Source organism: Schistocerca cancellata, chromosome 2 (genome assembly GCF_023864275.1).
Source record: "Schistocerca cancellata isolate TAMUIC-IGC-003103 chromosome 2, iqSchCanc2.1, whole genome shotgun sequence".
In the NCBI taxonomy this organism is placed as follows: Eukaryota; Metazoa; Arthropoda; class Insecta; order Orthoptera; family Acrididae; genus Schistocerca; species Schistocerca cancellata.
In genome coordinates this window covers 453292693-453306226 of record NC_064627.1, presented here as the reverse complement: position 1 = coordinate 453306226, position 13534 = coordinate 453292693, and positions in this window count along the sequence as shown.

Below are 13534 nucleotides of genomic sequence, written 5' to 3'. Positions count from 1 at the left end.
GACTGTTAATGAAGTGAATATTCGAGAACTCTGCTTCGTTTAGACATGGCACAAGAGAAGTTACGTATTATTCAAACCTCGTCAAAGTCCTTCATGAGTCCATGTCTCCTCAACTACCTTCTTGGTATGGCTGTGGTGCAACATTTACTGTGGCTTCCTTTGGCAGCATTTAAACCTCACTTAGCGTGAATTTCTTGTTGGTTTTTGCCTCATTTCTTTCCACTTTGGTTCATATATTTTCAGTCAGATTTAAATAAGCATGATACGGAGGAACCCTGATTAAATTATGCCCTTTAGCGTTAGTCTGTTCATCGACCTGACAGCGTGGAGCTTTTGACTTGTACAAAAGTTCCGTTAATACCGTATTACATAATCTAGTTTCACCATTATCCAATGGAACATTTCTCTGTACCCATAGCAAAACACTCACTTTCCTCCATTTACTGTTAGAGGTGTATCCATTACAATGGAGCGTTATGGCGCGTTGTCAATTACAATTGTCGAATTCGGTGGAATATTATGCAGCGCAACATTATCCGCAAAGCCGGCGAACGTGCTTTTGGACGACCCCATTTATTGTGAATCTCGTGTTCGAGCGTGCTGCACTATGATTATTAATGCGACGTCAACACAAAACACTTGTTTACAATACGTGATTACGGCAGAATACTTCAATTCAAGAAAGTATCGCTTTACAATGAGAGCTAATGAAAGTAGGTGCATCTAATGCACGACACCATGTGGTACTGTTCATCCACGGCGTGACAACAAGGCGCTTTACCCACCGAATTGCTGGCGGCGTGGTAGGGGAAGTCGGCTCGCCATTTGTGTTACCTAGAAAACGGCGTCATGGCTCCCACGGTGAGCCAAACGTCAAAAGGTGCAACTAATTTTAAAAGTACTATAGATGAACATGCAGGCAAGGAAAACAGTGCTACTTTTTGTTCTTCATTAATGTTAAGTCATTCTTAGCCGTCCCTGCTGAGGTCTGTCTTTCCGAACCCTGTCATATGGAGTTGCTTGAAGGAGAAGACCTGCCTAGAGCCCAAACAGTTCCTGACTTGTAGCCTGACATAACTTCACCGATGGCCAGCGAGGGCGCTAGCGTTTGCTGACACACACAAGTTACCACACCACCGCTCAGGGAGGCTGGATAGTATGGTCACTCTGAAAACTTCATTGACACATTTGAAATATTGGAGAAATGCTTCTAGGTAGGAATAACAAACGTGTTATTTCCCGACAATGATTGAAATGAGTACTTCAAACAGCGATAACGTACTAAAAAGTAATGCCTGCTATTTTTTAATGTGAAAACTCTTAAAGCTTTTTAAATAAAACAAATGTTGTTAACATTCAACATCTTCATTCTCATGTGTATACACTTATTTCTCAACATATTCATCCTGGCCACGAACACTCTTCCCCCAACGAGGCACCAGTTTGTTGATACCGTCACTGTAGTATGTTTGTTTCACTTTGTCCACTGAGCCACAACCTCACCTCTGCTTGGACCGCTTCATCACTATCAAAGTGAAGTCCTCGAAGGTGTTCTTTAGTTTTGGAAAGAGCTGAAAATCGGATGGGGCCAAGTCGGCACTGTATGGCTATGTTTCAATTGGCTCTGAGCACTATGCGACTTAACTTCTGAGGTCATGAGTCCCCAAGAACTTAGAACTAATTAAACCTAACTAACCTAAGGACATCACACACATCCATGCCCGAGGCAGGAGTCGAACCTGCGACCGTAGCGGTTGCTCGGCTCCAGACTGTAGCGCCCAGAACCGCACGGCCACTCCGGCCGGCGGCACTGTATGGAAGATGATCGATTACATTCAACCGAAGTTGTCAGATTGTTGCAGAAGTCGCAGCGCTCGTGTGTGATCTGGCATTTTCATGCTGGAGGAGAAGGTGCTCGATTTGTGGAAGATCTCTTCTAATTCGAAACTCGATTACCACACGCTGTTTCTCACGCACCGACATAGCTACGTTACACACCGCCATGTTACAAGCTACACCTGGAAGCCCTTTAGTGGCAAAAAGGTTGCAACTATGTATACGTGAATAATAAAGACAAAGATTGTTAATAATGTTTGTTTTATTTGCAAAGCTTTGAGAGTTTCCACATAGAAAATTCGGAGGCATTACTTTTCTGCATGTCTTCATATTTGGACGCCCGTATGTGGAAGCTCCCGCTTTCTCCACCTCTCACTTGCAGTAGCTGGTTGTTAAGACATATTCAGCATAAATATTTCCGTGGTCAAATGATTTTACAAACACGAATTACAACTACTTGATTTGTAGGCTGCATTTCATCTAAAGAGATTATTAATTCAATGGTTTTATTTCTCAGCCCTACAGTTTTTTAGCCCAATAGATAGAGTATCTTGTCATCCTCACACATTTCAGGATAAAAAATGGCTATGTTTACTACTTTTAATACTAATATCCTGAAAGTCGGCAGGTGCTGCCATCACACCAGTGCGTACAGGGACACTCCCGTGAGGTATTACAAATCACTGGTAAATGCGTTCGTCAGTTGTTGTGAAATCGATAAGTTACCTGTGACAGTGTTCAAGCGAAATGGTGCAGAAGGCTTGCAAAATGGAGACAGCATAAGTAAAAAGTGTCTGTGGACGGATAGCAAACACACTGCAAAACAGTTACAACCCGGACCTTGGTTTGTACATCAAAATGTATCTTGTTATTGAAGGTCATCAATGCTAGTCTTTCTTCAGCCTGTAAACTGCCTGAAAAAGGTTATTGTAAGGAAATTACATTTTAAAGAGCAGCTCATACAAAAAAATTCTATTCTACGTAAAAAGGATTATCACCAAAAGTGAAGATAACTTTTAAGCTCAGAAACGAGATCTTAGGACCACATAAGGGATTTGTGCAAAGACGTTAACACATTAACTTACGTTAGTGTATGAAATTGCACTTCTATGTGATTTGGTGCTATGATTTTTCATATGATATATGGCATCAGCTTCACTCTAAAATTCTTGTTGTTCCGTAGCTCATATTGTTAGACTATAGCGTGTAAGTAGGCTGTTTAGTCTTTTATGTTGGTAACGCAACGTAGCGGTCTGCATGAAAATCACTGACTGCACTGTGTGCAGTCTGTGGCTGGTTTGCATTGTTGGAATATTCGCTATTGCAGTGTTGGGCAGCTGGATGTGAACAACGCGTAGCGTTGCGCAGTTGGAGGTGAGCCGCCAGCAGTGGTGGATGTGGGGAGAGAGATGAACTAAGGGATATCTCCAAGAAGTAAAGAAATTTTTGTTTGCAAATCAAAAACTATAAATATTGCAGTAAAACAAACCCTGTCCTTTTGTGTTATCCCTCTATATATTTGTGTACCCTTGTGTATTTGTGTTCTTCCTGTTTTTATGTGTTTATCTGATAAGAGGTATGATGTAGAATTTTTCTAATACTGTGTTATTTACTTTGTAAAGATGTTTAGACATAATTTATTCTGTTCTGTTTTAATGCTCATGTGTGAAATTAATGTTTCAAAAACTATTCTCATTATTTTATTTATTTACTTATGTCATAATTCCTGTATGTGTATATTTCTATTCGTTTGTAAAGCCCGTATTACTACAAATATTATTTGTATTATCATGTTCTTTAATTATGTTTTCTGTACGTTTGTAATTGTATTCTCATGTTATAAAGTTGTAATTGACACCAGTTCATCAAATTAAGTAACTTGTAGGCATTCATTTCAGTATGTAAATTTCTGTTGGTCATAGTATATGCAAAATATGTGAGAAGTTAAAAAAAAAGTGACTGTTAGTGTTTACGCATGTGTTGATAATTCAGCAAGGGATTGGTTAACAGCATTGGTGGTTATAAGGACATTTCAAAAATTTTTTTGTGATTGCACAGTTGTTGGTTCATGGACTTGTTATATTATCTGCAAGACTCTTCAATGGTGAGTGTGCACGTGCGCAGTGGCAACAGATGGTGGCTGGTCATCTCTACAAGGATTACAGTGGGTCTGCACCTTTGATGGCCCACCAATACCATTGTCTCTACAAGGACTGCAGTGGATCTGCACCTCTGGTGGCCCACCAATACCATACTCTCTACCAGGACTACAGTGGGTCTGCTCTGTGATGACCTACCTACCAATATTCTTCAAAACGTCGATTGATTCAGCTGTGGGTTTGCTCTGTTGTGGCCCGTTACCTGTCTGCATTTCAAGAGTCAGCACTGTCTTTCCGTTGGAAGGACAATACTACTTCTTCAAGACTGTATGGAAATCCACTACTTCTGTGTGCATTTTCTTTTACTGCTCAGACTTTGTGCATAAAATTGTAATTACTACTGTGATGAATGATCAGGACTGTCTTTATGTACTGTGAGGACAATATTTGCTTTTGACCAACAGTGTATAAATAAGTGTGTGCATCTGATATATTTGTTATCGTTAATATAAAAAATGTTAGCAAATAATTATTAGTCGCTGCCAAAACAATTTTTTTTTTTTTTTTTTTTTTTTTTTTTGTGGGGAGCATGTGGGCTATGTAAGTGGGCTGTTTAGGTTTTTATGTTGGTAACGCAACGTAGCGCTCTGCATGAAAATCACTGACGGTGCTGTGTGCAGTCTGTGGCTGGTTTTATTGTTGGAATATTCGCTATTGTAGTGTTGGGCAGTTGGATGTGAACAGCGCATAGCGTTGCACAGTTGGAGGTGAGCCGCCAGCAGTGGTGGATGTGTGGAGAGAGATGGCAGAGTTTTGAGAGCGGACGATCTGGACGTGTGTCTGCCAGAAAAAGGAAATTTGTAGGACTGGATGTCATGAACTGATATATATATATATATATATAATGACTTTTGAACGCTATTAAGGTAAATACATTGCTTGTTCTCCATCAAAATCTTTCATTTGCTAACTATGCCTATCAGTAGTTAGTGCCTTCAGTAGTTAGAATCTTTTATTTATCTAGCAGTATTGGCGCTCCTTGTATTGCAGTAGTTCGAGTAACGAAGATTTTTGTGAGGTAAGTGATTCATGAAAGGTATAGGTTATTGTTAGTCAGGGCCATTCTTTTGCATAGATTATTAAAAGTCAGATTGCATTGCGCTAAAAAAAATGTTGTGTTTCAGTTTACTGTTGATCAGAATAAGTAAAGAGAGAAATGTCTGAGTACATTTAGATTTGCTCAGCTGTTTGCAAATCAGATAACGTAAGAGGTTTACCAGCCCAGTCATTTTTAATTTTTCTAAGGGCATGTTTCAAGCACTCTTCATAAATGACTAGGTCAGACGGTCGTTAGGTGAAAGCCATGCCACGTCCAACAGAATCACGCCAATCACAATGGTGTACCAACCAATCATATCCCTGTTTCTGCTGTGGCATGCTGTGGAGACCTATTGACAATACTTCTCTAACAGCCATTGAAGAACAACAGTTATCTGCAAACGAAAGACGTGACCGCCGGAATGCTACAATGTGACTTTATTTTATTAAAATACTAGTGTAACAGCATTATCGTCTGGTCTGTATAGTTTACTCATGCTCGCTACCTGAGACATGGTCATCAAATGCCGTGAGTCAATAAAACCTGTAAACATTTGCTGTAATACCACCGAAACACATCGTTGAATAAAGCTACATATCACAGACACCTCTGCCTGTTTCTAAATAATTGTAAGTTTTGGGACAAAAATACGTATCAGTGATAGCAGCATTTGCTATCACTCACCTCTTTACTTTTTAATAATTATGTTCTTGTAATAGCTAACAAGTAATACTGGTTGACCACCTGTCATGATATTATGACCTAAAAGGAGTGGACTTATTGTGTCATAACATACAGGTGGGCATTATCCTTAGATAGTCGCCATTACCTTCATTGGCATCTGCATCAACGAGATTATCACTAGTGTTATATTTGTAGCCAACATCTAAGTCACCACTATTGCTATAATTTAAACCATCGTTACCTTGTAAGAATGGTTTCCAGAATCAGTTTCCCACAGGTTGAATAATAGGTAAATAAACGTAAAATTAAAGTCTCATGCTGCTTGGTAAACCTTGGCAAGTACGTATGTAATCATAAAATTTTTTAGAAAGTCTGTCTGGAAACCTTTTCTCGGTTCTATACAGCTAACTACGAGGAAGGACAGAAAGTAATGAATTTTCGTTTATTGCGGTTATACATTACAGTAGGTACAACACATCATAAAATTTATAGGTGATTTTGGGGCGTAGAGGGTGTGAAATTTAGTACACAGAGCTGCAAAGATGACCCTAAAGCGACTGGACTTTGAGCTGAACTGAGTTGGAATGACAGACATAGATGCATCATTCCATGCTGCTTCGGCTCTAGAATATAGTTCATCAGTCGTAGCGGCTGGCAAGTGATCGTATGAGAGTCTTTCTAGCACCTCTTCAGATGGTTCAAATGGCTCTGAGCACTATTGGACTTAACATCTGAGGTCATTAGTCACCTACAACTTAGAACTAATTAAATCTAACTAACCTAAAGACATCACACACATCCATGCCCGACGCAGGATTCGAATGTGCGACCGTAGCGGTCGCGAGTTTCCAGACTGAAGCGTCTACAACCGCTCGGCCACAGCGGCCGGCTCTAGAACCAGTGAGAAAATGTTTTCAGAGGACGAGAGATATGGAGAACGTGCTGGCAAGGACAAGAGTCGATCAAACTACGACCAAGGTAGTCACGACGGCAGATGTAATATGCAATATTGCGTTATTTTGTTGGACGATAACGTCTCGGAGTGCTCGAAGGGGTAAGGTACAACCTAGGGGCTTGACACGGCAGAAATTTTCACGTGCTGTCCTAATTACAGCCTGTGCGAATCAGAGTTTCTCTGCCCAACAGCAGCCCACGCTATTACGATTACATGGTCCCGTGTGTCCACTGTGTTGAGCGTAGTCGTTGGGTGGACCGTAGCCTGTCCATGTCTCTCCCCTGCCATCTCAAGAAAAGACCGACCAATGATCGCTGGGCTGTGCTTGGTGCTCTTAGATCTGGTCCTAAAATTCGTGTGGACAGTTTTCTCGCTACAAAAAAACCCCCGCTCCCTCACTCAAGACACGTGCCTACATGAACCTGCATGGTCAAGTGAATTATAATTCTGTCCTCTCGGGTGCAAGATGCATGGGGCCGTTGAGATCCTGAACAGCGTTGTGGCCTTCCTCAACTCATTGATTCCACATTCGCGTGCCAGTCATAGGATCATTACCAATACCAGCAGCCCTTTCGTGGACAGTAAATTGCAATATTGATAGGCCACGATCCTGCAACTGTCAAATTCCCCCGAAACATTTTGTAAGATGTTTATTCTTTTTACGTGAGGCATAACACGATCTTCTCACAAAAAATCAGCACTGGAAAGCGATTTATGAATGAGAAATCCGATGCGTAATATTTTCACACATACACTACTGGCCATTAAAATTGCTACACCACGAAGATGATGTGCTACAGACGCGAAATTTAACCGACAGGGAGAACATGCTGCGAAATGCAAATGATTACCTTTTCAGAGCATTCACACAAAGTTGGCGCCGGTGGTGATACCTACAACGTGCTGACATGAGGAAAGTTTCCAACCGATTTCTCGTACACAAACAGCAGTTGACCGGCGTTGCCTGGTGAAACGTTGTTGTGATGCCTCGTGTAAGGAGGAGAAATGCGTACCATCACGTTTCCGACTTCGATAAAGGTAGAATTGTAGCCTATCGCGATTGCGGTTTATCGTATCGCGACATTGCTGCTCGCGTTGCTCGAAATCCAATGACTGTTAGCAGAATATGGAATCGGTGGGTTCAGTAGTGTAATACGGAACGCCGTGCTGGATCCCAACGGTCTCGTATCACTTGCAGTCGAGATGACAGGCATCTGGAGCCACGTCTCGATCCCTGAGTCAACATATGGGGACGTTTGCAAGACAACAACCATCTGCACGAACAGTTCGACGACGTTTGCAGCAACATGGACTATCAGCTCGGAGACCATGGCTGCGGTTACCCTTGACGCTGCATCACAGACAGGAGCGCCTGCGATGGTGTACTCAACGACGAACCTGGGTGCACGAATGGCAAAACGTCATTTTTTCGAATGAATCCAGGTTCTGTTTACAGCATCATGATGGTCGCATTCGTGTTTGGAGACATCGCGGTGAACGCACACCGGAAGCGTGTATTTGTCATCGCCATACTGGCGTATCACCTTGCGTGATGGTATGGGGTGGCATTGGTTACACAGTTCGGTCACCTCTAGTTCGCATTGACGGCGCTTTGAACAGTGGACGTTACATTTCATATGTGTTACGACCAATGGCTCTACCCTTAATTCGATTCCTGCGAAGACCTACATTTCAGCAGGATAATGCACGACCGCATGTTGCAGATCCTGTACGGGCCTTTCTGAATACAGAAAATGTTCGACTGCTGCCCTGGCCAGCAAATTCTCCAGATCTCTCAGCAATTGAAAACGCCTGGTCAATGGTGGCCGAGCAACTGGCTCGTCACAATATGCCAGTCATTATTCTAGATGAACTGTGGTATCGTGTTGAAGCTGCATGGGCAGCTGTACCTGTACACGCCATCCAAGCTCTGTTTGACTCAGTGCCCAGGCGTATCAAGGCCGTTATTACGGCCAGAGGTGGTTGTTCTAGGTACTGATTTCTCAGGGCCTATGCACCCAAATTGCGTGAAAATGTCATCACATGTCAGTTCTAGTATAATATGTTTGTCCAATGAATACCCGTTTATCATCTGCATTTCTTCTTGGTGTAGCAATTTTAATGTCCAGTAGTGTACTTTTTGGCGCTATTCGTACCTACTGTGCGCCGTTGCCCTGAAATGTTAATTATATAAATAGTCAAGTATACAGTACACATACCAATTTGACGCTTGTTGCAAGCACCATAATGGTGTTGCAACTTTATGGTCCGCTGCGGATATTACCGAGCAGTAAACAAGCCTACGACTCCGTATAGGGAACGTGAACAACGTGGAAGGCTGAGCGGCAATTGTCGGCCCTTACCAGCTGATGGCACGTCACTGCGACGTGCCAGGCTCTACAGATGTGAGGCTGCGCACCCAGCTGAGGCAGCGGCACACATCGGCAAGCAGGACACAGCTGCTGATCCCGGCTGCCCATTCACCGATAGCGCGCAGCTGCCGGCAGGTGCGGTGCCCAGACTCCTTTGAGGATCGTCCGATCCCGGCGTCCGGGTAGCAATAGAAATGCGGGATGCCCGCTTTCCGCTATGCCATAATGGTAGGGAGTGGTCAAAGAGCAGTCACGCTACTCATCAAGAAAGAGTCTGTCGTAGGGTGGCAGTTAACTGATGCCGAGGAGAACTCGTTGTGTCACAGGTGGGTATTGTCAGAGCGGTGCAGGTAGTGCACTCACAATAATGTATTTAACATGCGAGAGTTTGTTGCAACAGTTATCCGTCTCTTTATATGAAGTTGCGGCGCGATATTGGTAAGTTCAGTTTATCATTTTCGTCATGAAAAATTCAATCAGATTAATACGATTGCATTTGAGGTAACGTTTCTATGGATAACTATTATGGGTGTCATCCTTCCACGCCCAAAATACCAACTATTAATATTTTTTACTTATTTATTTGTTGAAAATTACTTCAAATACCGCTACCTGTCACAAAATTTAGTAGTCAACAAGTAAATTATTTCAAAAATGGCTCTGAGCACTATGGGACTTAACTTCTGAGGTCATCAGTCCCCTAGACTTAGAACTACTTAAACCTAACTAACCTAAGGACATCACACACATCCATGCCCGAGGCAAGGTTCGAACCTGCGACCGTAGCGGTCGCGCGGTTCCAGACAACGTGCTTGCTTTGTAAAGAAAGGACACCTTCTCTTGCTGCACTGTAGTTTATTCTCCCGTTCGCGTTTCGCCTTTTTTCACTTTAAGGCATCATCAGTGGGAACTATAATGTGTGTGTTGGGGCTTATGGGCGCTCAACATCGAGGTCACCAGCGCCAGGAACTATAATGACACAGTTATGATGCACTTTTGACTTGACATGTATTACTCGTAGATTATAAAACAGTTCACTTCTCGCTTTTATAAACTACGAATAACAAGAGGAAGTGTTTTTATTTACAAAACAAATATTTTTGTGCTTGCTGCCCAGGATAGCCGCGCTGACAATCTCGTTATACAACGCGTTGATTATTCGGTTCAAATGGTTCAAATGGCTCTGAGCACTATGGGACTTAACATCTATGGTCATCAAACCCCTAGAACTTAAAACTATTTAAACCTAACTAACCTAAGGACATCACACACATCCATGCCGGAGGCAGGATTCGAACCTGCGATCGTAGCGGCCCCGTGGTTCCAGACTGAAGCGCCTAGAACCGCTCGGTCACACCGGCCGGCCGTGTTGATTATAAAACAAATAGGGTGGAAATATGGATTAAATATATTGAAGGTTGTATAAGCATTGTATTCGTTACTTTGACTTATGTCACATAGCACGTGTCAACCAATAAAAGCATTTTCATAAACATGATAAACATGAAAAGCCAAAGAGTAAACAGCTTCCTCGAAGAGAAAATATTTTTCTTTAATTCACATAATATTCTTCAAATCGATAAGTTTCTTGTGCTGCAAACCTTTTAAAGCAGCCTGTGTTCTTTCTCTGGATTCGAGCTATCTCCACACCAAATTTCATCGGAATCGGTTCAATGGTTCAAATGGCTCTGAGCACTATGGGACTCAACTGCTGAGGTCATTAGTCCCCTAGAACTTAGAACTAGTTAAACCTAACTAACCTAAGGACATCACAAACATCCATGCCCGAGGCAGGATTCGAACCTGCGACCGTAGCGGTCGCGCGGTTCCAGACTGCAGCGCCTTTAACCGCACGGCCACTTCGGCCGGCAATCGGTTCAATGGATGGGTCGTCAAGACATAACGGAATTATTTTCGCCTTTATAGTATTAGTATGGATAAAGTTTCAGTTACTATACCTTTCATTTGTCATGATCCGATTTTGACGAAATAAGGCCTAGAAGGTGTCCTACGCTATGCTTAAGTTACCTGCAAAACCGCAAGAAAATTTTTGTAGTAGTTTTGGAGATAAACGTGTTCAATCGGACGAACAGACAGACACGACAATTTTATGGATATTTTGTAAGTATAGAACAGATGTTTTCACAAATCATCGGTAATACTAAGAGTGTCATACTAAGAAGTCCTGGCACCGACCCGTCCTGTACAAACAGTAAAATCAATTACTGCTTGTACGTTTTCTAGCTGTAGATGTAACTGTTCATTAGAAAGGAGATGGCCAACTGATTGGCACTTAGATAAAGTGTAGCACCTCAGCAAGGTGTACTTCTATTGGGCTTCCTGAGGTCAGACCTCATTGCCTCACACTCCCTGAGGGGGTGCTGTAAATGGGGACACATTTTGGTTATCACATAGTCCCCATTTTAGTACGGCTCTTTTATGTTAACAGCATCTGCCGTCGGTTCTTGGTAGAACAACATTATAATAAATGAAAATCGACAGTTTGCTTTTGTTCTACAATATTACTATTGTTGTTAACCCGTTTTCGGCTTACAAGGCCATGGTTCAAATGGCTCTGAGCACTATGGGACTTAACATCTGAGGTCATGAGTCCCCTAGAACTTAGAACTACTTAAACCTATCTAACCTAGGGACATCACACACATCCATGCCCGAGGCAGGATTACAAGGCCATCTTCAGACATTTACTGAGTATTATCACCAAAGAAGTTGCAATGTTTGCAAACAGCATTGGAAGAGAAGTAACACATACAGTGAGTAGAAACATACAGTAAGTAACATCTTTGACAGTGTGGTGGTAATGCAGTGAAAAAGTAAAAATTGAACAGTACATAAATAACAATGGAGTGGACAGGAAAACCTTTAGTACAAAATAGGATCAACATGCCTACATAACAGTTTCTATTAATAAACAAAACTAATAAAATAAAATTAGTACTGGACAAGGTTACATCAAGAGGTAAGAAACATGGTTGGTTGGTTGGTTGGTTTGGGGAAGGAGACCAGACAGCGTGGTCATCGGTCTCATCGGATTAGGAAAGGATTGGGAAGGAAGTCGGCCGTGCCCTTTCAGAGGAAACATCCCGGCATTTGCCTGGAGTGATTTAGGGAAATCACGGAAAACCTAAATCAGGATGGCCGGACGCGGGATTGAACCGTCGTCCTCCCGAATGCAAGTCCAGTGTCTAACCACTGCGCCACCCCGCTCGGTAAGAAACATGGAGAGTGCTACACAAACCAATTAAAAGAAGAGACAATTATCAGTGTAACTACAGAATACATAAGGAACTTAAACAATAAGAATAATATAACCAGAAAAAAATAAATACAGGAAAATGGAGGCGTTTGAGGGAACCTACAGTAAATGCAATCTCTGAGAGTGTCGTAGTACTGCTCTTTTACTTCGGCCAATACCCACATGAACACGGTCAGTGATCTTCACGAAGGCCGAATACTTATTCCTCACAAAGACCAAACGCCCAATGAGAAGGATCAGTGCCTAGTACTATAATTTTTTCTTTATGAATTACGTTTCTTTCCAGCGGCATTACCATGGTGGGACGATTCCGGCAGCTTATTCAGAGCTTCATTTCAGTTCTCTTTTCTGATCTGAAGCATTTTCAGGTGAATATCGCGGCTAATCTCAGCAGCTGGTACTCTTTTAAAGAGTCTGCAGTGTGTATTTATGCAGACTGAAGCGACGAACGAAAATTTTTACCAAGGTCAGTATTCGAACCCATATCTCCTACTGACTAGGCGGATGTGCTAACCACTACGCCACCCTGGCGCAGTGGTTGTTCTACTGCACGGACTACCCTGGCAAACCTCCTTCCTCAGTGGTTATTACCACTCACATCTCAGCCCACGTGGTATTCCACGTAAACTCGAACAGCATTGCAGAGGCTCTCCAACTGTATTGAAATATCATCTCAGCATCCCGTCCCTTCCGATGCGGAGGTGCTATTCAAGCACAGTTGGAGAGCCTCTGCAGTGCTGTTCGAGTTTAGGGGGAACACCACGTGGGCTGAGGCGTCAACTCAAATGGACTGGAGAGGGGAACGTGCGAGAGTAGTCCGTGCAGCTGTACATCTACATCTACATCTACATTTATACTCCGCAAGCCACCCAACGGTGTGTGGCGGAGGGCACTTTACGTGCCACTGTCATTATCTCCCTTTCCTGTTTCAGTCGCGTATGGTTCGCGGGAAGAACGACTGTCTGAAAGCCTCTGTGCGCGCTCTAATCTCTCTAATTTTACATTCGTGATCTCCTCGGGAGGTATAAGTAGAGGGAAGCAATATATTCGATACCTCATCCAGAAACGCACCCTCTCGAAACCTGGCGAGCAAGCTACACCGCGATGCAGAGCGCCTCTCTTGCAGGGTCTGCCACTTGAGTTTGTTAAACATCTCGGTAACGCTATCACGGTTACCAAATAACCCTGTGACGAAACGCGCCGCTCTTCTTT